Source organism: Tursiops truncatus, chromosome 4 (genome assembly GCF_011762595.2).
Source record: "Tursiops truncatus isolate mTurTru1 chromosome 4, mTurTru1.mat.Y, whole genome shotgun sequence".
NCBI lineage: Eukaryota > Metazoa > Chordata > Mammalia > Artiodactyla > Delphinidae > Tursiops > Tursiops truncatus.
In genome coordinates this window covers 118,486,470-118,513,941 of record NC_047037.1, presented here as the reverse complement: position 1 = coordinate 118,513,941, position 27,472 = coordinate 118,486,470, and the positions used below count along the sequence as shown (strand labels likewise).

The following is a 27,472-nucleotide window of genomic DNA, read 5'->3' as shown; positions in this document are numbered from 1 at the left end:
CACAGAGAATGGATGCAGAGAAGGGTAAGGGTAAGCTGGGACAAAGTGAGAGAGTGGCATGGACATATACACTACCAAATATAAAATAGATAGCTAGTGGGAAGCAGCTGCATAGCACAGGGAGATTAGCTCAGTGCTTTGTGATCACCTAGAGGGGTGGGATAGGGAGGGTGGGAGGGAGATGCAAGAAGGAGGAGGTATGGGGATATATGTATATGTATAACTGATTCATTTTGTTTTACAGTAGAAACTAACACAACATTGTAAAGCAATTATACTCCAATAAAGATGTTTAAAAAAAAAAAGCAGATATGGGGAGAAAAAAAAAAAAAAAAAAGAGCTGTAGTTACCTTCCCAAATAGGGTGTTGAGGGCTGAACTAAAACAGATATGGGCAATGGGAGTTACAAGTGGAAAAAAAAATAATTATTCAAGAAAAACCCACAGGTCTTTAATAACTTATTACTGAGTAGGGGACAAAGGTTCAAATAAGGACTGTAATTTTACTACTTTTGAATAACAAATAATGAAGTTTTGTACCTAACTGAGAAACACAGAAAGAGAACATAATCGAGGTAAAGAAAAAAGGTTCTGTTTTGGACATATCCTCCAAGTTGCCACAATTAGAGTTTAAAGAGAGAGAGAGAGTTTTAGAGGTCATTGGGGTACAAATGGTAGTTGAAGGTCACATTTCTTGGGGTGGGAGATAGTTCTCCATGTATCTTTTTCATTTTTGCATATCTTGGAAGCAGATGCACTGATGGCTTTGTTCTGGACTATATTTTCAAGGATGTTTGTGTGGTTAATAACCTTAGATATAGTTAGTGTCTCCCTCTAGAGCACAGGGAGGTTTAGTTCCTGTCCAGCATAGGAAAGATAATGTCTTCCTGCAGGGTAAAGATCAGGCAGACTTAACAGCCCATTGCACAATATTTGGTTTCTCTAAGCTCAGGATTCCTTCTATAATGCAACCCACAAAGTGACCTTCTTTGTGTCCCTCTGTGGGAATTAGACCTCAGAGAATAGTGCAAATGCTGATTCTCTAGCCACTACTAGTGTTGTGAGTAAAAAGATTCCTTGTCTCTGACCCAAGAGTTGCATGACACTGTGGCAGGTTAACTTGCAAGTAAAGTAAAACCTCAGACCCTTCACAGTTCTTTACATCTGGAAAACCTCAACATTTAAGGGTTAAAAATGAAAGAAATTGCCTCATCATATTGAAAAGGGCTAGCCAACTAGGCAGAAAGATACAGAGCTTTCTTTCCAGAGAGAAGAGAATTTTCAAGAAGGAAATTTTCAACAATGCAGAGATGTCAAGTAAGATGAGGACTTCAAAAGGTCAGTTCGATTTGGTGACATCAACAAGAACACTTTCAAGGTGAGATAGAGTTCAAGAACAGTATTCAGTGAATGGAGGGTAAAATTTAGGGAAGGATAGAGTGAGAGTAGATTGAAACATCTATTTAAAGAAGTTTGGTCTCAAACATAAATCGTACCAATGTTTTCATAGGTCAGTCTCCCAAAGAAATAGAAATAAAAACAAAAATAAACAAATGGGACCTAATCAAATGTATAAGCTTTTGCACAGCAAAGGAAACCATAAACAAAATGAAAAGAAACAAAACAACCTACAGAAATGGGAGAAAATATTTACAAATTATGCAACCAACAAGGGCTTAATTTCCAAAATATACAAACAGCTCATAAAACCCAATAACAAAAAACAAACAACCCAATCAAAAACTGGGCAGAAGACTTAAATAGACATTTCTCCAAAGAAGACATACAGATGGCCAAGATGCACATGAAAAGATGCTCAACAACACTAATTATTAGAGAAATGCAAATCAAAACTACAAGGAGTTATCACCTCACACCAGTCAGAATGGCCATCATTAAAAAGTCTACAAATAACAAATGCTAGAGATGGTGTGGAGAAAAGGGAACCCTCTTACACTGTTGGTGGGAGTGTAAATTGATGCAGCCATTATGGAAAACAGTATGGAGGTTTCTCTGAAAACTAAAAATAGAGTTGCCATATGATCCAGAAATCCCACTCTTGGGCATATAGCCAGACAAAACTATAACTCAAAAAGATACATGCACCCCTATGTTCATAGCAGCACTATTTACAATAGCCAAGGCATGGAAACAACCTAAACGTCCATCGACAGATAAATGGATAAAAAGACATGGTGCATAAATATACAATGGAATACTACTCAGTCATAAAAAAAGAATGAAATAATGCTATTTGCAGCAACATGTATGCAACTAAAGATTATCATACTAAGTGAATTAAGTCAGAAAGAGAAGGACAAATACCATATGATATCACTTATACGTGGAATCTAAATACAACACAAATATCTACGGAACAGAAACAGACTCACAGACATAGAGAACAGACTTGTGGTTGCCAAGGGGGTGGGTGGGGGGGGTGGCAGAGGGAAGTATTGGGAGTTTGGGATTAGCAGATGCAAACTGGTATAAATACTATGGATAAACAATAAGGTCCTACTGTATAGCACAGGGAACTATATTCAATACCCTGTGATAAACCATAATGGAAAAGAATATGTAAAAGAATATACATGTATAACTAAGTCACTTTGCTGTACAGCAGAAATTAACACAACATTGTAAATCAACTATACTTCAATAATTTTTTTTAAAATAAAATAAATAAAATAAAATAAGAAGTTTGGTCTCAAATAAAATTTTGGCCTGGAAGAGAAGTAAACACTTAGGGCTGTAGTTTGATGAGAGGGCAAAATTAATAAAAAGGATTTTTTGCGTGTATTATTTTATTTTTTAATGAGAGAAAAAAAGAAAAGAAAAGAAAAGAAAATACGCAGTACTTAGATGACAAGAGAAAAACTGAAGATTGGGAGGAAGGAGAAATGAAACAGAGCAAGAATTAAAATTAAGTGAATGCTAAAATGAAAAAAAAAAAAATTTAACCTGCTCAACAACTCTTTAGGGACGAAGAAAGAGTCCATCACAAATGAACTCTCTGACTAGTCTGTTGGCTGAGAATATAGCAGGTCATACAAAAGAGAAGTGGAAAATTACTTGGAATAGCAATATTTAGAGAACCTTATTGGAGAGAACACATGAAAACAAATGACGTTTTATGATTCAGAAATCCACATTTCTCAAGTATGAAGGAAAAAGAAGCCAAATCAAGCGTGTGTTGTTTTTCTAGGGCTGTTGGGTAGGTGGCTTAAACAACAGAAATGTATTGTTTCATAGTTCTGGAGGCTTTAAGTCCTAGATCAAGGTGCAGGCAGGGTGGTTCTTTCTGAGAGCTGTTAAGGGAGAATCTGTTTAATGTCTCTCCCTCAGCTTCTGGTACTTAGCTGGCAATCTTTGACATTCCTTCACTTGTAGAATCATCATCCTGATCTCTTTATCTATACACGGTGTTCTCCCTATGTGTACGTCTGTATCCAAATTTCCCCTTTATATAAGGATATTGTTCATATTGTATTAAGGTCCATCCTAATGACCTCATCCTAACTTGACTACATCTACAAACTCCCTATTTTCCAAAAATGTCACATTTTGAGGTACTGGGGGTTAGGATTTCAACTTTTTTTTTTATCTTTTAGGGGGACACAATTCAACCCATAACAAAGTTTATACTCATCTTTCAAAGAGAAGTCTTCTCCCACTAGCTCAGATAGCTCTCTACAATTCTTAAAATTGTTACCAGCATGTGTTGAGGCGAGTGTGTATGAGAAGCCCCTCATACTGTCTGGCATGAAACATGGCTCACTAAGTATCTTCTATGCCTCTGTATTTGTTTACTAGGGAAGCCATAATGAATAACCTCAGATTGGGTGACTTAAACAGTAGAAATTTATTTTCTTACAGTTATGAAGGCCAGAAGTCCAAGATCAAGGTGTCAGCAGATGTGGTTACTCCTGCGGCCTCTCCCTGGCTGGCAGATGGCCACTCTTTGGCTGCCTCTTCACATAGTCATCCCTCTGTGTATGCACTGCCCTGGTATGTATGTCCAAATTTCCTCTTCTTTTAAGGACACAAATCAGATTGGATTAGGGCCCACCCTAACGTTCTTATTTTAATTACCTCTTTAAAGACCCTACATCTAAATAAAGTTTCATTCTGTGACATTGGGGGTTATGGCTCCAACTTATACCTTCTGAGGAGACATAATTCAGCCTATAAGAGCCCCCTAAGTTATACTTCCCAGACAAATGCGGTAACAAGAATCCATGCATATTTCTGTTTGGGTAATGACAGAGACTTCCTTCTCCCTACATGACTTTCTCTATCCGCATTCTAAGGTCCACCTAGTTGTTACGAGATCTCTTACTCATGGAGAAAGTGCAATGGGCTCTCTTACCAGTTACCAGTCCCTAGAGAGGGTCATTCAAACCTACAGCATCATATGAGAAAAAACAATACAGAAATAAAACATTCAAATGTGAATTAAACAATAGTCAGACTTTCCCTTATTGTGGTTTAAAAGTTAAACACAAAACTATGTAACTAAGAGAAAGAAAATTGCTAGAGTCCCTCTTAGAATTGAACAATTTCTGGCCTGAAAGTCTTAGTTTACTGGAAAAGAAATGTTGCATATTTATGAAATAAGATTGGAAATCCAGTACATAATTTCCTAGCTTTTTACTAACCTAAAATAAAATATATAACCTTATATTTCATAGAAAATGTAATTTAGTAGCATAAATCATGAGTTGAGGGCATGAAAAAAGAAATTACAAGTTTCCAAGTTAACTTAACTCTAACCCAGTTTTAGAGTCAGCAATCAATACCAAAATCTTCCATAACCTCCCTAACAAAATTTGCTGTAGATTTGTACATTGGATAATCATTGAAATGTAACAAATATTTGCCTTTCAAATTTTCTGATGAAGTAGGTAAATTGGATTAGGTTGCTTATGTTAAATAGCAATGCATCATTATCAACTGTGAGCTTCCTCCTTCTCAAGTGTGCCATCACAGCATTCATGTTAAAAAAATTTTAATGCATTTCTTAATACTCTCAAATATTCAAAACTTCACTTGAGCTTTTCTTGCCAAGAAAAAAGTGCCTTAGCGTCTCATATTCTAACAAATTTGTCTCCAATATTTCATTCAGTGAGTACCTCTGAATGATAAATGATCACTGGCTCTGCTAAAACACTGATGTTTTCCTCCTAAACTTCTTAAAATTTTTAATGTAATGTCTGTCTGCCTGGTTCTTTACTCAGGCTTCATCAGCAACTTGATTGTAGTCTCAAGGAGTGCAATGCTTTGGTTAAAATTCTTCACTTCTTACTAAATAACACCATACTTATCACCTTATCAGGAAAGAAATAACACTACTGACACAAAATTTCAAGCTCCAAATACTTACGGCATTCTCAATTCTCAAATATCCTTGAGAGAACTATGTGCCTTAGTATTAATGAAAGCAGTCCAAGTCTTTTGTGCATTCATTTATTCATTAAATTTACTCATTTATCATGCAATTTTTTAGAATGTGCTCTGAGCCAAGTATTTTATTAGAGCTTAAAGATACAAAGATGAAAGAGAAGGTCTATGCCCTCAGGTAGTTTACAGTGCCTTATAATGCGTATTCCAATGCAGGACTGACAATTGTGGATTGAATCAGAAAGCAGGCATGATTGACTGCAAAGAGAAGCTGGGTGTGTGTGCATGTGTGCCCTTGTATTCAAAGAGCAAGACGTGGTAAGATAACCATGATATTATTAGTGGGTACAAGCATAAGTCCTTTCCATGAAGCCTACTCATAAAACCTGTCCTTCAGTTGTAGTAGTAACCACCATTTTCAAGAGCATGAGCTGTATTTGATTCACAAATGACCTCATCCACCCAACACACAATGGGATAATTGCTCACGCCATATACACAGATCATTTGAAGCCATGATTCCATTTGTGCTAATAGCAATATTCTTGTTTATTCTACTCTCACTTAATTTACTTAACTATAAACAACTACTGAAATATTAATGAGGCAGACACTCATTACACATGTTTAATTTAGATTCACTATTATTAATTTTATCAAAAACTATCAAATACCTAGTTTGTGTCAGGCATTGTATTAGGCACTGGGAATAAATTAATAAGTAAAAACTGACAGAGGCCCAGCATCCTTGGAGCTCTCATAGAGAGATGGGAATTATTTAAGTATAACACAATTTAAAATAAATTATAATTGTGATAAGTGCCGACAAGGGCACTTAGAAGAATCTCTGACCCAGGGCAGGAGGCCAATGAAGGATTCTTAGAAAAAGTGAAGACTGATCTACAGTCTCAGGGAAGAGCAGAAGTATGAGGTGAAGGAGCTTGAGTGTAAGAGACGGAGATGATCTTGGAAGAGGGAATGATCCTTAATGAGAAGCAGCCAATCACACTGAGGAATAGAGTAGATGGAGAATAGAAAGTAGGGCTGAGAAATGTGAAAAAAAAAAAAAAGAGATGCACAGGAGGAGGATGGATGCCAGGCTATGCTTGGACCTGGAAACCATGTTCAAAATTTTGGTCTTTATCCTAAGAGCAACGGGAATCCATTAATGTATTTTATTTTTGAACTAGGTATTTTATTGAGGTATGATTGGAATAAAAAACAATCTGTACAATTTAACGTATGAAACTTGATGAGTTTAGAGATAACTATACATCCATGAAACCATCATCATAATCAATACCATAAATATATCTATCATGTCGAAAGGTTTCCTCCTGACCTCTTTATTTATGGGGTTTTTTTTGTGATAGGAACACAAGATCTACCTCTTAGCAAGATTTTAAGCATAAGACATAGTATCATTGGGGCTTCCCTGGTGGTGCAGTGGTTAAGAGTCCACTTGCCAATGCAGGGGACACGGGTTCAATCCCTGGTCCAGGAAGATCCCACATGCAGCAGAGCAACTAAGCCCGAGAGCCACAACTACTGAACCCCATGTTCCACAACAAGAGAAGCCACCGCACCAAGAAGCCCACACACTGCAACGAAGAGTAGCCCCCACTCGCTACAACTAAAGAAAGCCCACACACGAAGACCCAATGCAGCCAAAAATAAATAAATAAATAAATATTTTTTTAAAAAGAGATAGTGTTGTTAACTATGAGAACTATACTGTACAATGAATCTCTAGGACTTACTCATCTTGCATAACTGAAACTTTGTATCCTTTGACCAAGTTTCCCCTGCCCCTCAGACCCTGGCAACTACTAATCTATTCTCTGCTTCATGAGTTTGACTATTTTAGATTCCTCATGTAAGTGCAATCATGTAGTATTTGTCCTTCTGTGGCTAGCTTATTTCATTTAGCATAATGTCGTCCAGGATCATCTATATTGTCACAACAGCAGGATTTCCAGAAATGACTGCTCGTTCAAGTGTTTTTTAAAATAATATCCTTTACATAATTCCTTGGTCATATAAAAAAGAATTCTTTCAATGTTTACAAATGGGAAATCTCCTGAATATATTTTAATTCATTCATGTTTAACCAACCAAAATCTAAAATTTGTCATAAAATTTTAATTTGCTTGAAAATAGTGTGGTTACTGTTCTTTGTTTCTCAGACAGTATGAACCTGGGTGAGATTCTTGCAAACAAACCTATTTTTACCCCAAGGGCACATGATAGATTCTCTCTTATTTTTTGCAGAGAAAAATCTGTATACAAATAGGGACAGTCTATTTTAAATTAATTAATGTCATGCTGTTTGTCTTCAATATATCTTCAGTAAATAGATGGAAGGAAAGTGTGGCAATAAAGTGTGGCAGTATGCTTACTGAATCTTAATTACAAAGTTTGTTCTCCCGCTGAAACATCCTTCCAGCACGTTCAGCCATTTTCTCTGCACTCCTCTCTGAACTCTGAATCCACCAGCAGATCCTCTACATTGATTTTGTTACTTTGCTCCTCAAGGATTCATGAATGGTAAATGCAGCTGGATTGTCAGCAAATGTCTAATCTGGAAAACATCTCTATCATTTCTTGTAAACTTTTTTGGATCCACATTAATTTCAACTTCAATTATTTTAAGTGATGCTTCAGTTCAGCCATGATTTTTTGGAACTTTCACCAAACCCACCATATCCTGCTGTTTTTGTCACTCTTTCTTTTTTCAGTTTTTCTGAAATTGTAATTCCATATATCATAAGATAGTTTTGTTTTTCTCAAAATTAGAAGAAATGATAGTATTCTATAGGGGTTACTTTGTTTCTTTTTATTTATTTTTTTCTTGATCTGGAGGAGGATTTTCCTTTTAGAGCATCCTTTTTCTGCATCAAAATTAACATGTGAACCCCCAAATTCAGATCAGAGTGTGGGCTGCTGCTTGTTAATTTCTAACATTTAAACTTTGTGCTACAGTTTCCCCCTGCTATTCAAAAGTAGAGCTTTCCTACAAAACTTTTCATAAGCCGAAATGGCGGAAAAGGAAGAAACAATTATCTTAGGACACATTTTGCTAATGTATGCACAAAAAAGATAAAGCACAAATGCTCACAGGCACTGTTCAAAGCTATGGTGGCTTGATGCTGAGATGCTGAGTGTAGTTCCCAGGGAAGCAGCTTGATGGCGCCACTCTTGCTGCTCAGGATGTGCACTGCCTTTATAATGGCTTGTTGCAAAACAAATGCTGAATATTATTTTCACTTTTCTCCTTTTTTCGTAAAAGGAAAAATCCTCTTAAGTTTTCTTTCAGTGAAAAGAAGTACTAATGTAGGTCTTTCATAAAAGCAAAGTGGCATAAAGCAAACTTTCGAAAAGTGTGGCATACCTGTGTTTGGTAGGTGTTCTTTGTCATTGAACTCCTACTCTATCACTTTTATGGTCGGGTGAGTCTTCATTTTTTTAATATTCTTCCTCTTTTTCCTGTTGCTCCAATGCCAACTTCACTTGCTTTGTCTTCTATCAACACTCAGTCCAGGGATTATGTCAATACAAACAACACATTGTTACATGGCATGTTGTTTCATGAGTCTATAATCTATGACACCTTTTAATCATTATTTTCTGCTAAACACAGTATTTTCATCATTTTCATTGTTTCAGATATCTGACTTGTATAAACACTGAGAAGCAATAAAACAGAATCACCTTTATCCTGAGTCTTGATAAGTTTTGACATAATTAGCATAGTTCAGTGTCCCATTCAAAATTGACCTCTTTTAGGTGTTTATATCTTCACTGATGCCTACTCTGCATTCATTTCCATAATTATTATCATTGCTGCCCCCAACACAGTTGTGGAAAGTCTTTTGTTTGTGCTCCCTCTGTTTTTATCCCATTCACTTCCACACTGCTGTTGTTTGAGCTAAAGATCTCATTATAATTTCAAGAGCCATATATGGCAGCTTTAACATAATTTTGCTATCTTGAGAGCTTGACTGTCTTTAAGAAACTAATTATAAAGTCTACTGTACTGACACTGACAATGACTAACCCACTGAGAAATATTTCATCCATTTCTTTTCTGTCACCTATTATTCATTTAGCCTCTTCATCTAAACCCAACAATGCTGCTTTGTTTACTTCTCTATGAAGCATAAACTTGAATTGTTTTCTTTCTTACATTATGACTTACATGTATTTGTACTGTTAGTATTTCCTGTGAATTTCCATTGAAATAATTACCATCAGAATCCTTATGAATTTTCTTTAGTATGAAACTCATTTATGGAAGGTGTTTACTATTGTATTTTATCACTTGACACTGGAGTAGATAAACTATGATCTGCCTTCACCTATTTACCCTTCAGGTGAGTCTCAGGAGCCCAGACACAGCCGAACAACGTGACTCTGTTTCAGGGTTCCTCTATTAACAAATAGTTTAGTCAACTTCAGTAATGAACCCACTGTCCTGCTTTCTCTTTTTGGTTGAAGGGGTAAGATTTGCTATTGCATGTTCTGTGCTTGAGCAGTACTTAGATCTTCAGACTGGCCTTCCTTCCTGCTTTGGGTTAATCTATATTCATACTCATGGTGATTCAACCAGCATTAGAATCCTTCTGTGAGGTGAACTCGGTTGCCACATCTTGGTCTATGGACTGCCATGGTGATCTGATGGCAGGTGATCTGATCTCCAGGCTCCTGGTTTCCTGGAATGTCACAGACACTCTATTAAAGTATTTGAATACTTTTAAATTTTAAAACTGTCACCTTGGTCACAGAAGACAGAACTGGTTGAAAGGTGACAAGAATGGACACAAAGAGATCAGTTAGGAGACTGCCACATCAAAGAAATAATGGAGCTTTGAAAAGGCCATATTTGAAATGGGAAAGGAGAAATGTGGACAGATTTAAGAAACATTAAGAATGTAAAAGATAATGGAATGATGGAATGGTGAATGGAATATGGGGAACAGAGAAGAGAGAAGTGTCAAGAATTATTCCTGGGGTTCAAACTCAGGTTATAAGATAGAGAGTGTCGGCCACTGAAAAAGACTATTGGGAAAAGACTAGGTTTTGCAAGTTGGGAGTGAACAACAAACTGTAAGATCATGAGTTTGAGTTTTTGAGTAATTGAAGGGAACTTTAGAGGATATAAATGAAAAGCTGACATCTGAATAAAGGTTTTGGGGATCACTTGAGATTATCAGATGTATCCATGTGCTCATGCTTTCATAACAAAATACCACAGGCACAGATTGAGTGCTTAAACAACAGACATTTATTTTCTCACTGTTATGGCAGCTAGAAGTCCATGATCAAGGTTCTTGCAAATTTGGTTTCTGGTGAGAGCCTTCTTCCTGGCTTATAGACAGCCTCCATCCTACTGTGTACTCATGTAGGTTTTCCTCTGCACACCAGGAGATAGAAAAACAGAGAGAGAGAGAGAGACAGAGCTCTTTGGTGTCTGTTCTTATAAGAACACTAATCCTACCTGGATCAGGGGCCCACCCTTATGACTTCATTTAACCTTAATTATTTCCTTAGAGGTCTCATCTCCAAATATGGTCACACTGGGGGTTAGAACTTCAACAAAAGAATTTACAGGACACAAATATTCAGTCCATAACACCAGGCCAAAGATGTAATTTTGTGAATTATTCTCATATAGGTGGTGACTGAAGCAAGGAGAATTGATAAGACTACCTTGGGAGAGTATAAAACAAGGAAGAAAATTAAACCAACACTTTATACATTGAGAAATGATAAACTAATGAATGGTCATGGGAGGGTTATCTTGCAAAAGAAGCAAAGAATAAGCTATAATAACAGATGAAATGAAAAACATAAGTCTGGAATCAAGGGAAGAGAATGTTAGGTGCTCACAAAAGTCCAAGAAAGGGTATAACCAAAAAATATCCTTTTTTTTTTGCGGTACGCGGGCCTCTCACTGTTGTGGCCTCTCCCGTTATGGAGCATAGGCTCCGGATGCTCAGGCTCAGTGGCCATGGCTCACAGACCCAGCTGCTCCACGGCATGTGGGATCTTCCCAGACAGGGGCACGAACCCGCATCCCCTGCATTGGCGGGCAGACTCTCAACCACTGCGCCACCAGGGGAGCCCTCCATTTTTAATTTAGTGACACAGAAGTGACCTTAGCTAGCTAGAGATATTTCAGAAAAGAGGTAGGGCTGAAAGATGTACTACAGTGGGTCGAGAATAGAGGAAAAAAAGGAGACGTTGCCTGTGAAAGAGAGGCAAGATACAGAGGAAGGCTTTGACAGTTAGGTATGATTTTTTTTTTTAATGGAGGAAAGTTAAATATATTTTTTACATGATGGGGTAGGAAAGTTAAATATATTTTTTACAGAGGATTTTAGGGCAGTAGAACTATTTTGTATGATACTATAATAATAGATACATGGCATTATACATTTGTCAAAACCCATAGAGTCTATAATGCCAACAGTGAGCCTTAGTGTTAACTATGGATTTGGGGTGATAAAAATATGTCAAAGCAGGTCCATTGACTGTTAAAAAAATGTGTCACTGTGGTGCAGGATGTGCAAGGCTATGCATATGTAAGTTCAGAGGATATATGGGAACTCTCTGTACTTTCCACTCAATTTTGCTATGAACCTGTAATTGCTCTAAAAAATAAAATCTATAACAAAAAGAAAGATGAGAACTATCATAAACAAGGTAAAAATTTAAACCAAAGTCTTGGTGAAATATCTGTAGCACATATAACCAAACCAAAGAATTGGTACTCAAAATAAGAAAAAAGTTTCTACAATCAACACAAAGAAGGTAAACAACCAAATAGAAGAAATAGACAAAGAAGATGAATTAGCAATTCTCAGAAGGAAATTGGTCAATAAATATAAGAAAGGGTATTTGACCTCATTACTAATCAGGGAATTTACACACCAAGTTTGGCAAAAAATAACATGTATCTCAAATTACAGTAAATGTTGGCAAGAATGTGGGAAAATAGCATCTCTCTCGTAAAATGTCAATGGGAATATAAACTGATTTAACTCATTTGGAGAGCAGACTGTCAATATCTAGTAAACTTCGAGAGGCACATATCCTACAACTCAACAAACACACTGCTACATGCCTGACTTAGAGAAACGCTCACACATTGTACAAGGATAAATGAAGATTTATTGTTGCAAAAAAGTAGAAACAACCTAACTACCCTCAGTAGGGGAGATGACTGAGCTATGGTTTGTAATATACAATACCATAAGCCATTGAAATGAATGAACTAGATATACATATATCAACATGGATAAATCTCAAAAACAGTGTTCAATGATAAAATAAACTTGAAAAACAATACAGTATACCATTTATATAAAATTTTAAATATATAAAAGTAGTACATATTAAAAAAAAAAGATGAGACCTATCTACTTGAAAAAGAGAAAGAGGGAGAGAGAGATTAAATGTACATGAGAAAGAGAGTGTGATATTTTATGGAAAACAGGAGAATAAACAGCCATATGAATACCCAATGGTGAAGGCATAAGATTCCAGCCATCTTTCCCCACTCTACTCCAGAATGCTGGGAGCTAGACCTTATCCTCAAGGATGAGATTGAAGATGATTTCCTGGAGATTATGATTAGCCCAAGAAGTAATACCTGAAGATACAGACAGGGGGAGTTCCTCAATATATAATTCTTCCAAATCACCCTACAGTAAAGCTCCCTACCTGTATACTTAGAACTTACGATCTGCTTATTTTTCTAAATCACGAGCAGAAATATTAGACATTTGGGGAATGCTTCTAAAATGAAAGCTGGAACACCAATAAGGCAGGAAAGAAAAACATGAAAAGAAAAGAAACCTGTAAGATAACTACCATTAATATCTTCAAAAACTCTAAAAAGATACTGCATTCATGGGGCATGATTTTTAAAATCGTAATGGAAAGGAAAAACACAACAGCAGGAACGGGAGATAAGGCTGAGGAAACCTCCCAAAAGGAGAATAAAAAGAAAGAGATGAAAAATAAGAGAGAGAAAAAAAAAAAAAAGAGAGGACAGTGCAGGACACCTAACATTTAGAAAAGAAAAGATCCATAAAGAAATAACAGGAACTCATTAATGATCAAATTCAAGAAAAATTTTTAGATTTGAAGGACATGAGTTTTTGGATTATAATGTCTCATGGAGTATTACCCCCTCAAAAAAAAAGAATGAAAATTGTCCTATGCCAAGGCACATTACTGTAAAATTTCAGAACAAAAAGGACAAAGAAAAGACTCTGCAAACTTTTAAGAGATTAATTAATTAAAAGTGACTTACATGAACAAAATTTGAAACAGCTTCACAACAGTGACAGTAGAGCAAATGGATACTGGAGAAATACCTTCAAAATTCTGAAGGTTAATGATCTATAAACTAGATTTCTATATCCCTTCAAACTATCAGTAAAGCATGAGGGCTGAATAAAAACAAGTTCAGACATGAGAGGTCTCAAAAAATTTATTTCCCATGCACCCTTCACCAAGAAACTACAAAAAAAATGTACAAAAGAGAAAATTATGAAAACAGAAGCTTCAAAAATGATAAAAAGGAAAAGGAATTCCCTCAAAAAACAGGAAGGAAGATTCCCAAGGTGTCAGTTACACATCTGGCAGAAATAGCAACCACCCCAGTTGGGAGAGTATGATACAAGAGATAGAAAGAAGGCTGTCGTTATGTCATCATCATACTTTCGTTTTAACCTGAGGACAGAATGATCACGTAATTCTAATACAGAACTTTTCTGTACTTGGATTGCCATGATCATGTTCTGTAAAATCTCTATTCACCCAGTATGTTTTGCTACCGTGGAACAACTAGAGACTTTGGGGGGATAGCAGGTAGCGTTTCAATATTAGTGGCTGTTTTTCTAAACTAGCCTCTTATATTACACAGCTTTAAATATGGATAATGTCTTGAGGCCAAATTATCAATAATAATGACATAGTCACAAGCCATTAAATAAAATGAAAAAAATTCTGTAGAATTTGATTTTTTGGCGTTGATTTTGATATTCTATTAGAACAACTTCTCTGTCACACCACCTCTCTGATTTCTCTCTCTCTCTCTCTCAATCTGTCTCTGTCCCTCTCTCTCCATATATATACACACACATTTTCATCACAGATAGATATAAATCACATATGATATATATCATGTATGTATGATAGGATATATGTATAATTTGATATGTGAAACATAATATATATGATCATAAATTATACATATTTGTCACATATATCATGTATATGATACTGTATCACATGTATGTATAAGTCTGATATGATGTGTGATATACAGCAATAGAAAGATACAGATAGAGATGAGAGAGATAGAGATGAGAGAGACAGAGATAGAAATGATAGAGGTATATCTGTAATGAAAGTGTCCAGCTATAAGCACAGTTATTTATCCTGGTATAGGCTGGTATGGGGCTGCTTTCTTCTTTGTGCCTTTCAGTCCTCAGAAGTACAATTACTCTGCAAAGCAATCTATTACCACCTGCACAATTCCTTACCTGCTCTTTGTATGTGTCACTCTACTTCTTTAAAATGAAGTCAAAGAAAATTTGTCCAAAATAAATATTAAGAAATAGACAGATATAGACAAATAGATTTTCTATTTTTCTCCAAAAACATGCTGCTGTTGACTTGCCTTTGTAAGACTGCTTGAGAGTCCTGATATAGTCAATGACCAAATGGAAGTTCAGCTCTGAAATAGTAATCTCATTTGCAGTGAAGTCACTGTAAAATTTTGGTCCTTCCAGCCATCACAAATTAATCAGCGTCAGACCAGGTCAGCATTTTAATGAAAACCAAACAAAACTATTTTGGCTACTTCTGACATTGACAATTTTATAGGCAACAAAATGTCTTCTGAGGTCAGTGCAGAATTGCACTGTCAGCATTTCAATAAATAGTACTTTAAGTTAGCAATGCCAGTATCAGTGATGTGACGATCCTATGGTTCTTTGGTAAGAGAAAAAATATTTCCCCTTTCTTATTCACCAAATTTTGTATTATATTATTACATCTTTCCTCTTCCACTATATTTGGCTGTTTGTAATAGCCTTCATCCCCTTTTCTAAACTTTTTGGGCAGAATTGTTCTGATGCAGCTTGTACATTTAACTCCTTCAGAGTGGGTCTCCTCTTGCATTCGCCATCTCTAGACTATGTCATGTCCATGTCATATATAAAATCCATAAAGAGCTTGTACTTGGAAACTGCTATGTCAACCATGAAAATGAATATTTAACTTGAGTTGCATGCAGTGTATCTAATGAGAAACTTAATACACTCTGCAATATTTTTCTGTTTCCTCAATGTTTGAAAATCTACTTAGATGTGGATTAAAGAAAAATAAATATTATTTGTGAAGGTCTAAAACTTTGATTCCCTTAGCTTAAATTTGTCTACCAGAGCAATTAGGTTGAAAATCATGTTAACAAAATCAAAAGTGACAAATTTAATTCACATGTTTCAAGGAGCATCTCTCAAAATATTGGCCAGAATGTTTCCCTCATTCCGGACAATGGTGGCAAAATGTCTGGTATGAGGCATAACTAGGCCTGTGCTAAAGGGAGAGACGAATCAGTGCTAGTCAGAAGATGCCAATATGTTTGCAGGGAAGCACATGGAGACAATCTGTTTTAAACCTGGCCCACCTGTCCCCCTTCCCAGCAAGTCTTTTTCTATCTATGGTAAAGATCTCTAACAAAAACTGAGGGATTTCAGATACAGTTAGCACTTCTAACAAAATACAAACTTAGTTTTAACAAAGGAACTGTCCAAGTATTTATATACTGAAAGAAGAGACCAGCCTATAAAATGCAATACTGTGAATTAAAAGGCACTAGCCTAAAAGTCAGAATCCTTGGGTTCTAGACCTAGTGCTTCCACTAACCAACTGTGGACTGGGCACATTTCACCTATGTGGAGCTTAGTTTCCTTACCTATAAAATGAAGAAACTGGAAAAAATTACTTAAGGGATTTTTTTATAACACCCTAAAAAATTAATCACTAGTATTAGAAAAGCAACTTAAATGCATGCCCTACTGATTATCACTATCCTTATGTGGGTAAATGAAGATTAGCCATTAGTATCCACAAATACCAAGATACCTATTGATCTATTAAGCAATGAACTTCTTCTGGTAAAGCTCACTTTATTCCTGAGAGCAATTTAAACAGTGAAAATAGAATCCTTACAGCCAAACAAACTTCTAGAGAAGCTGAGAATGACAGAATAGCTAAAGTGTTTTTTCCTACCTTTAGAATCATATTCAATTCTTTATCATATCTATATCAGATGCTCTGTAATACATGCTTAAGCTCTCAAATACAAAGTTTATGCGTATTAGATTCTAGTGTATTTTCCTACCACAGTTTTTCGCTATTTTCAAAAGTATGAAACATTTGAAAATAACAAAAAGGCCTTTCTTATTAAAACAGGAGATTCTTTTAGGTCCCAATAGCTAAGGGTAAGCCAAATGATTTAGTTTCTTCATCAACAGCAAACTTTTTATCATCCTACCTTTCTGCATAGAGCGTTAAATATCTAAGAAACTGTTAACAGGGAGTGTTTACTAAATCACTAAAGCCAGAGCAGCCAAACATTTCTTAAAATCTCTGCCAGATTTACAATTTGCAAAGTCATGCTAAAAGCATTTTGATTGGCACTTTCATTTAAGTTCTAAAATACTCTGCTGTTGCACTTTTAAAATCTAGCACGAGAGTCTTTGGTTTCAAATAATTTGACCTTGCCCCTCCAGGACATCTTTAATAATAGCACCATCAAATTAGATAGGAACACAAAGATGAAACCCTCTGACAGAGACTGGAATCTATGTCATGTGTAAATGTCCAATACCTATTCTACTGTATAGGAAAAAAAGACAAAGCTGTACCTAACTCTTTGGTCAAACCTTAAGTTGAAAGCAAGTTATTTAAGCTCATAGATATTTTAATTTGGAGTCACTAGTGATCACTAATAAATGGATATATTTTTACTACAACTTCAAATACTTTTTTTTCTGCTCTCATAACATGTTTCTACTTGATCACCTCTATGACACTCTTAGGATAACCTAATAAGTACTTGAAACTCTAGGTCTCCAGGAAGAGGTAATGGGGAGGAGAAGCTGGACCTGTCTCCTCCTGTTCACTTGCCTGACTCTCCGGCCCTCCTGAACCCACTGCTGATCTTTTCCTTCTTCCTATGATGCAGTTCTGCCTTCCTGCTTCACCATCTCTGCCCTGTCCCCAAAATGTCCTTTAGATCTTCAACCATTCCAAGTGCTTTGGGGTCCAAAGTTGAGGCATTGGCTACAGTCGCCATACCAAATTGTGGCAGATGTCTTCAGACTAAAACATCAATGGTTTGTGCTTAGTGTAGTAAAAGAGGCACTCAAAATTCAAGGTTGAAATTCAGAATTTATATATATTTAAAATTCTTCTTTACAAAAATAAAATATTTTATTAAATGGGAAAAAATGAGCAAACCTAAGCTCTTGGATCTCAACACCCCTTCTCAAGCCCACTCTCTATGTAAATCTCCCCCCACCCCCCAGTCTACTCTTTCACAGCCAATGGTACTAACATCTACTCAGCTGTTCAACCTGCGAGTGATTCTTGGTTCTACCCTCTCCTTACTCTGCACATCCAGCATATCTGCAAGGCTTGTCATTTCTACCCTTCAAATATATTTTGGATCTATCTACTTCACTCATCTGCACTGCTACCACCTTCATCCAATCCATCATCACCACTGCCCTTAACAACTTTACTGCTTTTAAATGGGTTCCCTGTGTCTACTCTGTCCCTTTCACACCACAACAGCCAGGATAAGGATTTTAAACAGAAATCTATTCTTGCTGAAACATGTTCAAGGGCTTCATACTGCAATTCAAATAAAACCCAGACTCCTTCTTGAGGTCTCCAAGGCCATACAAATCTAAACACCTGATGACCCTCCATCCAGTTTCATTTCACTACCCTTTATTCATTGTGCTTTGGCCACCTTGACCCCCTTTCAGTTTTTCAAACAGCCTCTCACACCTCAAAGAAAATGTCCCTCCATAGGTGCTTTTCCTAAGGATCCATCTATGCAGGTTTCCCACCACTTCCTCCCCCACCCCGCTCTGTTGATCTTCATTACATGCTCTTTTTGTTACCTTCATAGCATTTATCATCATCTATTAATATGTAGCTGGTTGTTTGCTTCACTCTTAATTGACTTTCCCTCCATTAAACTGTTAGCTCCATGAGGGTATACACCCCATCTCTACTGTATCACCTGTGCCTTGCTCAGTGCTGATTCCTAGTAGGGGCTCAACAAATATTGGGAGGTGTGTGCCTTACATTGGTGTTATAGGCTAAATTGTGTCTCCCCAAAATTCATATGTTGAAGTCCTAACTCCTAGTACCTCAGAATGTAACCATGTTAGGAGATAAGGTCATTAAGGAGGTGATCAAGTCAAAATAAGGCCATTAGGGTGGGTATTAATCCAATCTGACTGATGTCCTTATAAGAAGAGGAAATTTGAACACAAAAAACAGACACCAGAGATGTGTGCACACAGAGAAAGGCCCATATGAGGGCACAGCAAGAAGGCGGCCACCTGCAAGCCATAGAGAGAGGCCTCAGAAGAAATCAAACCTTCTAACACCTTGATAGTGGACTTCTAGCCCCCAGAATTGTAAGAAAATTGATTTCTGTTGTTTAAGCCATCCAGTCTGTGAAACTTTGTTATAGCAGACCTAGGAAACTAATACAATTGGAAATTAAAATGTAAATAGAAAATTAAATCACATTATGCTCCTAAGTAGTACTGTTATATATTTGAGTCATGGTTGATCTTGAACTCATAGTTATAACATGGCTTAGTGTGAATTCCAGATCTGTTCATTATCTAGTCAATCTGGTTAACAAAGGCAGATAAATTCTAAGATTTTCCACCTAGATTTGGCAAACTTCTAAAATTTTCCAAAATGATTTGTCAAACTTATTTATTTTTATCTGCATAAATGACAACTTTGACTAATATCATGCTTCTGTAACATATTCAGGTCAGCCTCATCTGTTCAGTTGTTGATAAGATTATTCAAATGTATCACCATCAGCCATTACCAAGGGTAAAGCTGGTAACAGCTTTATGCTCTGTTGACATTGCATAGACTATGCATGAACAATAAAAAGTCTTCTCAAACAGAAAGTAGTAACTTTATATAGTTCTGTAACTGTGTTCATCTCAATTTTCAAATTCGAAATGAATAATGAACAGTTCTTTAATCTCAATATGAAAATCATTATAAACCAATTTTTTTCAAACTTTTGAAGTCCTGAATATTAAAACAAATCTATAGCCAGTATGCCTCTAGGTATAAATCTAAAACGCTGCAGAGAGTAGGTTGCATTTCTGCCCCCCAACCTCACTACTTTAAAAATGGATGTCAAACAGAGGTGGTACATATGGCAACTACTGTAAATACAAAATGAATCCAGAAAAAGATTTTCAGCCTACAACATCATCAGCAGGTTTGGGCAGTTCTGACGCCTATAATTACTACTCATTTGAAATCATTATTCTGTCACTTGGCATGCCATCCATTTTGAAGTTCAAAGATTATAAACAGAGTTTGTCATAGATTTAATATCCCTATATAGAAACCTTGCCATTTTTTTGCCCATAGGGTTTAATGGGTTTCAGAATTTTTGTTTCTCTTTTTGTTTTCATTTGGCATTACAGTTTTCAGCTCCTATTGTCTCCCACTTTTAAGTATAGGGATTTTCTAAATTCATGAATATACCAAACAAGACGTGTCTATGAAAAGTCATAGATCTTGATCTTCATACCCAGTTCCTCCAACCATCTTTCTCTCTCTCTCTCTACCTCTCTCCCCCCACCCCTTTCTTCTACCCAAATTACCTCAGCAGGAATTATCTCATTTTACAAAGGAAAAAAGTATTTTTACATTTACAGAATCCCATATAATTTTCACAAAACATTTCAGAGTTGAACAGATGCCAAGAAATATTTTCAAGTTCTTCCAGAATTTCCACTGCTCCTATCTGGAGTTTCAGGGAAAAAAAATAAACTCCATTATTATTAAGAGTAGTAAGTCAATTACTCCTTTTTTTCTCAGGAAGACAGAGATTTTAAGTTTGGTCTCTTTCACCTGATTGCACAGTTACCAATGCGAAATCCTTCCTCCATAAACAGCTTCCATACAGTTGAATGCAACTAACCCATAGGCTGCTCATGAGCGTGGAACATAGTTGGCATTCATAAAGTCCTGAATGGGTGAAAGGAAAAGGTGTAATGTTTTCCTGCAGACTGCAGAGATAGAGCACAACCAATACAATGAAAGAGTTGATGGTCATTTTCCTAAATGGGTGGTTAGAGTTATAGAACCCATGTTTTTTTAAAAAAAACATCTTTTTAAAAAAATGGCCTTTTGTCCTCACTACTGAAATTGTGTTGCCTCATAGATTTTTGTCATATTCACCTTCCACCAAAGTGCTTTAAGTCAGTAGCTTAAATTAGTAGCGTTTCTCCAAATTTCTCTCTATGTCTGTTTCCTCTGCAAGGAAACTCTTAGTGGACACAGTGGCTGAGCCTGATTCCAGTCAAAATGAGACCAGAAGGACCACAATATGTGGTACTCTGGCCTTTCCCACTATCGTTGGTCTTATATTTACTGAGATGTGAATGTGGGAAGGGCCAGTGGCGTATTCCTCCTTGCTATCATTGCTATCTCCTGCCCAGGCAAAAATAACTCAAGCAATCTAAAGTAATTGTATTAGTATATAAACTTAGAAGCCATAGAAAGGAGTTGAACATATTTTAATAACTGAATGTATTCCATTTTTAATATAAAAATACATACTCAAACTTTGAGAGGGGAAGAGGACATCATATTCAAAGCTGTGGCCTCCAGACCCTGTATCCTTCATTTTACATTAAATAATTTCTCTCACAGTTATCACTGCCAGGCCTCCTATATATCACCTATCAATATGGCATCAAAATAGTGCAATTAATCTAATTAGGCAATATTCAATTACTTCTGTTTGGGAAAAAAGATATACTTTCTCTTTCTGCCACAGTCATTATTGATTAAATAGAGAAGGGTTAGAAAGAGCATCTCTAAGCCCAGATTTTCAGGCTTCTTCAGCCAAGATTAAAGTAGTGTTTGGGCAAAAAGTTGATTCTTGCATTTCCTCTAGCTGGTGGATTGAGCAATCAAGCAAATCACAAAGTTCAGGAAATTGCTTACTTGCGGGGGAATCACTCTGTATGCTGAAGTGCAAGTTAACCCTAAATTTATAATTACACTCTCTGATCTGTGGATTGGTGTAGAAATGTCATATATGGACACCTGAAAATTAGCTCAGCTCTTGGAACCTTGCCCTTAAAGAACATTAGTCTTCTCTAATAATAAATAAAGGCAAGAACTAATTACTGCAATGATAGCAATTGTGGAGTGGTATCCCCAAGAGATAAAACGGTTCTCTTGTGAGAACTAAATTAAGAAAATCTGCCATCATTAACATAGGACACATTCATTTTTCAGCAATATATAGGTGCAATTAATCAGGCTTTTAGAATACACTGTCTCAACTAATGCTACCTAAATAATATTTACATTTGGATTTTTAAGCCTTAGTTATGTCCCAAGGGAACTCTTGATTTCCACCTTCAACAGTGGGTACATTTTCCTCTACTAGTGATTGCCATTTCAGTTGCTGTTTAACTTTACCAGTACCCATTTATTTGCAATAAAATCTCAGAAGTCATCTTTGATTGATTCCTCTCATCCAATCCATTACCAAGTCTTATTTCTATATCAAAATACATCTGAATCTGGTTCCCTCACTCCATCTCTAGCACAACCAGACTAGTCTGGGCCACCATCATCTCTCAGTTGGTCAACTACAGTAGTCTTCCCATTTTACTCCCTCTGTCTGATAGCCCATTTTTTGCACTGTAGTTCAAATGTAGACTGAATGACACTCTAGCTACTCTAGTTTAATACCTACCCACCAGCGGCTTCTTATGACTCTACAATAAACCCCCAGCTTCTTCCTATGGCTTATCCAATCCTGGAGAGTCTGGCTTCTGTCCACTTCTCTCATCTCCTCTTAGCCTCCTCCACCTTACTCACTTTGTGACCTCCTTTCTGTTCTTTAAAAATTGCCAAGTGTATTAGTTTCCTGAGGCTGCCATAATAATTTACCATAAATTTGGGGGTCTTAAAACAATAGAAGTTTATTCCCTCACAGTTTTGTAGGCCAGAAGCTCAAATCAAATAACAAAGTTATTGGCACAGCTATGCTTCCTCTGAAGGCTCTAAGAGAGAATCTTTCCTTGCCTCTTTCTAGCTCTGGTGACTCTCGGTAGTCCTTGACTTTTGGTAGCTTAACTCCAATATCTGCCTCTGCCCTCATATGGCCTTCTCCTCTGTGTCTCTGTGCTCTCCTCTTCTGTCTGTTGTATGTACACTTACATTGGATTCAGGGCCCACACAGTTAATCCAGGATGATCTCATCTCACGATTCTTAACTTAATTATATCTGCAAAGACTCTTTTTCTAAATAAGGTCATATTCACAGGTTCTGTGGCATGAGCATAGCTTTTTGGAGGCTACCATTCAACCCACTACAGCAAGAGTTTTTCAATTTTAGGCCTTTTTTAAAACTGAAGTATAGTTGATTTACAATATTATATTACTTTCAGAAGTACAGTATAGTGACTCAGTATTTTACAGATTATACACATTAAAAGTTGTGCAGCAACATGGGCGGACCTAGTGACTGTCATACTGAGTGAAGTAAGTCAGACAGAGAGAAATATCATATGATATCGCTTATATGCACAATCTATAAAGAAATGATACAAATGAATGTATTCACAAAACAGAAATGGACTCACAGACTTAGAGAATAACTTATGGCTACCGGGGCAGGGTGCAGGGGGGTAGGGAAAGTATAGTTACGGAGTTTGGGATTGACATGTACACACTGCTATATTTAAAAAGGATAACCAACAAGGACCTACTGTATAGCACAGGGAACTCTGCTCAATGTTATGTGGCAGCCTGGATGGGAGGGGACGCTGGGGGAGAATGGATACATGTATATGTATGGCTGAGTCACTTTCCTGTGCACCTGAAACTATCACAACATTGTTAATTGGCTATACTCCACTACAAAATAAAAAGTTAAAAAAAAATAATAAGTGACAAAAGTAATGCATAATTGGATCTTATTATTTACCTTTAAGCAAAACATTTAGTTAGACACTTGGTAGCTAAAAGATATGAACTAAATTGTTAGAGAAAAAAATTTTTTTAAAAGTTGTCACAAGATAATAGCTATAATTCTCTGTGCTACACAATATATCCTATTGCTTATCTATTTTTATACATAGTAGCTTGTATCTCTTAGGCCCATACCCCTATTTTGCCCATCCCCCCTTTCCTCTCCCCTTGGTAACCACTACTTTGCTTTCTGTATCTGTGAGTTTGTTTCTGTTTTGTATAAAGTAAGTAATTACTTGAGCAGTTAGATTCCACATATAACTGATATCATAAAGTGTTTGTCTTTCTCTGTCTGACTTATTTCATTAAGAATAATATTCTCTAGGTCCATCCATGCTGCTGCAAATGGCAGAATTTCATTTTTCTTTATGGCTGAGTAATATTCCATTGTATATATATACCCCATCTTCTTTATCCATTCATCTCTTGATGGGCATTTGTCCTCTGTAATTCTTGTTTCCTCTGCTTGGAGCACTCTCCTCTGAATATTTTGATTCATCACCCAGGTCTCACCTCAAATATTATACACTGTCCTTACTCAACCCTTCCCAAAACTTTTTTGGGTAATCCATCCTAGCCAAGCTACCTCTCCTCATTGCATTTTTCCCCATTACCCTGTTTATTCTCACCACACCATTCATCTAAATCTGGAGGGTTTGTCCTTTTTATTTACTTCTTATTGTCTGTCTCCCACTCGCAAACAAAATCTCCATAAGGGCATAAAATCTGTCTGTTTTACTCACTGCTGAGTCCCTCCCATCTAGCACAGTACCCAGCATGTAATAGCTGCTCAGTAAATATTTATCAAATACATAAATACAGTCTTTACAACAACTCTGTGAAGGAGGATGAAATTAGCCATCTGAGGTATAAACTTGGGAATAGGCTAAATCAAATCAAAATCTAATTAAGAGAACCAGGACACAAGCTCAAACATGACTGAATTATTATTGATACAATAAATGGTTATCTAATCAATTATTTATAATCTACCTAAAGAATAAAAAGTCTGTTCCCCCCTCTGTTTACAGAAAAGAAATAATCTACTTGAAATCCAGAAAGTGAGAAGCCCTAAAACAGGAAAATGATAGTGTGTCTCCAGAATGAGATAGATTGCTCTCCTAAGAATCACAGTGAGTCAGGACTGGGTACATAACTTATGGGGCCCAATGCAAAAAGAAAATGCAGGGCCACTTGTTACAAGGGCAGGAAACGTGTAAAAAAATAAAGCTTTTCCTTTTTTGTGCAGTTTCCCCGTCAATTGTCATGGTATTTTTTATTTATTATTTAATGTCTTTCTAAATGAAGAAAAGTTAATATTTTTATTTACTAGCATGAATTTTACTGTTTATCTTGATATTGTACAATGTTAGTTTTAAATGAAAATATAAGAGCATTTAACTTGTATGTTAAATCATCAAAATTATACAATTTGTATTTTGGGACTCATATACTCATGTGTATTTCATTCTTACCAGAAAAGTGGAAACAGCACAAAACTGACTCAACCATTTTTATTTCACTTCCTAATACATGCAACATTTTACCAACACTTTCTATGTCTGGCTACTGATGAGTGGGAAAAGGAATTACAGGTTGCTCTTTTTTTTTACCTTCTATGTCATCATTTTCATCAAAAGTGGTTGGCTAATACAGAGAAGTAACATTTGAGTAAGAAAGAATATAATAGGGTTCCTTGGTCATTTATGTCTCTCATAACACCACTGCCTTCTTCCTGCTTTCTAAGCAAGTCCTGGCCAGAATGAAAAGCATGGCCTCTTGGTCTGTCAGCACCCTGCTTACTCAGTGCAAATAACAAGCTTTGAGTACCTTTGAACTCCCACACACAAAAGTCCATTGGAATTCTGTGCTCATGGAGCATCCTGAACACCATATGAGAACCGAGTGGCAAGAAACAGAAGACACACATACTGCACTATCTCCTCTGTTCACAGTCGTGTTCTACTGTCCCATCAGACTTCACTTACAAAACACAAGTTCAAAGATAACATTACTAAGAATTTTAAGACTTCAGTAACAGAGCATTAAACCAAAGGTGGGTCTCTTTTAAGTGTGGGCCTTGTGTGACTGTACAGATCAGGTGACCCTGAAGTCAGTCCTGCAATGAATAGTCTGGTATTCTAGGCCAAGCTACTCCTACAGTGAACATGGATTCATATGGCAATCATCTCAGTGACCTGAATCATTAAGAGGATACAACCAACTTCCCCTGCTCTACACCTATGATGCAATCTTAAAACTGTAATTTGCCACCTCATATAGACTTTTCTCCAAGTAGCAAAGAGTAAGTTAAATTACCAACTGTAGTTTAATATTGTCATTCTGCTGTATGCATAAGACTCTTGTGAATTTAGTTAACAAAGAAAATGGCCAGAACCTGATCATATGCATATTCATGACCAAGTAATCACGTTAGATCCGTATCTCCATTATTTCACCTTGTACTCAAGAGAATTTTTCTCATAAAATATTTTACATGGAAGCTTACTAATATCAACTGATATTAGTAATGGGATATGAAGCTCATTTTAAACCAAATGTTTAACCTATTGGTAGACTATTGAATATATGGAATAAAGGAAAGATCACCCAGCTATGATTTAGATTGCCTGAATTGTAGCTCCCAGATCTGCTTCATACTAGCTGGGTAACAAGGGCAAGTTTTATAACTCCTCTAATTCTTCGAATTCCTCATGTCCGAGATGAGGATTTTAGAGCAAATAGTCCCTCATATCCCTTTCTCACTTAGAATTCTACGATTCTATAGTACCAAACAAACACACACCGAAAAAACACACAAAAAGCATGTGCTATTATCACATAGTTCTGAGGCACGTGATTCCTCCTACAGATCTTGTGAGGCCCCAGTATAAGGCCATATCAATCGAGTGGGGTGAAGAGTATTTTCAGAGGAAGGTGGATAGAATAGAGCCGTTCATCCGAGACCTGATTAATAAATGTGTATTTATATGTGTGCCATGCTCTAAAAACTCTTTTTAGGAAACAAAGTAACTATTTTTTCCTACCTAAAAACTAAACTCTTTAAAATAGAAAATATTCCCAGATGCTTCTCAGCAGGGATGTGTGTGGATTTTTTTTAAATTTTAGATGGGATTTTAAGTGTATACTTGCCCCCAAAACCTGCAGGACATTGTCTGTTGGTTCCTGTGATAGTCTGTCTAACATTTCAGGCAAGATTAAAAAGAAGCAACATTTTTCCACTTCTTTAAATTCTGCTTAAGAGTTTGGTGTTTTTCGTGTTTTTGTTTTTTATTGATGTTTAGCTTTCCATGTTACATCATGCAAATCTGAACCACATAAGGTAGCTTTCTCTTATATAGTTATTGCTAATCTGTAGTGGATAGATTTTATATCGTCTCCCTTTGACACACAAAAACGCATGTGTAAGAATCATAAAATTTGCCACTGGAGTAGACTTAACTGAGCCCTTCCTCTGATACTCAGCTGTGAATCATATATCAAGTCATTTAACTTATATGAGCCATAGCTCACTCATTTTTACAAGAAAAAAGACTGGACTAGATGACTCAGTTATTTAATTGAGTTTATTCTATTGAATCTATTCTAAAAGTCTAGGAATCTATAGTTTCTAGTTTATATTTTCTATCATTTTGAACTTTTGATTAATGATTTATTCTTAAACTTAGATTTTTTGATTACAAAAA

General features: G+C 36.3%; 1 protein-coding gene across 10 annotated transcripts in view; it reads right to left on the bottom strand.

The window, feature by feature from the left end:
* CHODL (chondrolectin) overlaps window positions 1-27,472 on the bottom strand; it is a 348,559-nt gene that overhangs the window by 193,944 nt on the left and 127,143 nt on the right. For 4 of the 10 annotated variants that reach the window (XM_073804400.1, XM_073804395.1, XM_073804398.1 and 1 more), the window contains 2 exons: window positions 8,794-10,815; window positions 3,877-4,034 (listed from right to left, as the gene is read on the bottom strand). The exons of 4 other annotated variants lie outside the window; for them this stretch is intronic. The gene's annotated coding sequence lies outside the window, so the exon portion shown is untranslated. The remainder of the gene's footprint in view (window positions 1-3,876; window positions 4,035-8,793; window positions 10,816-27,472) is intronic. 2 more of the 10 variants (XM_073804394.1, XM_073804401.1) reach the window with 1 other exon arrangement.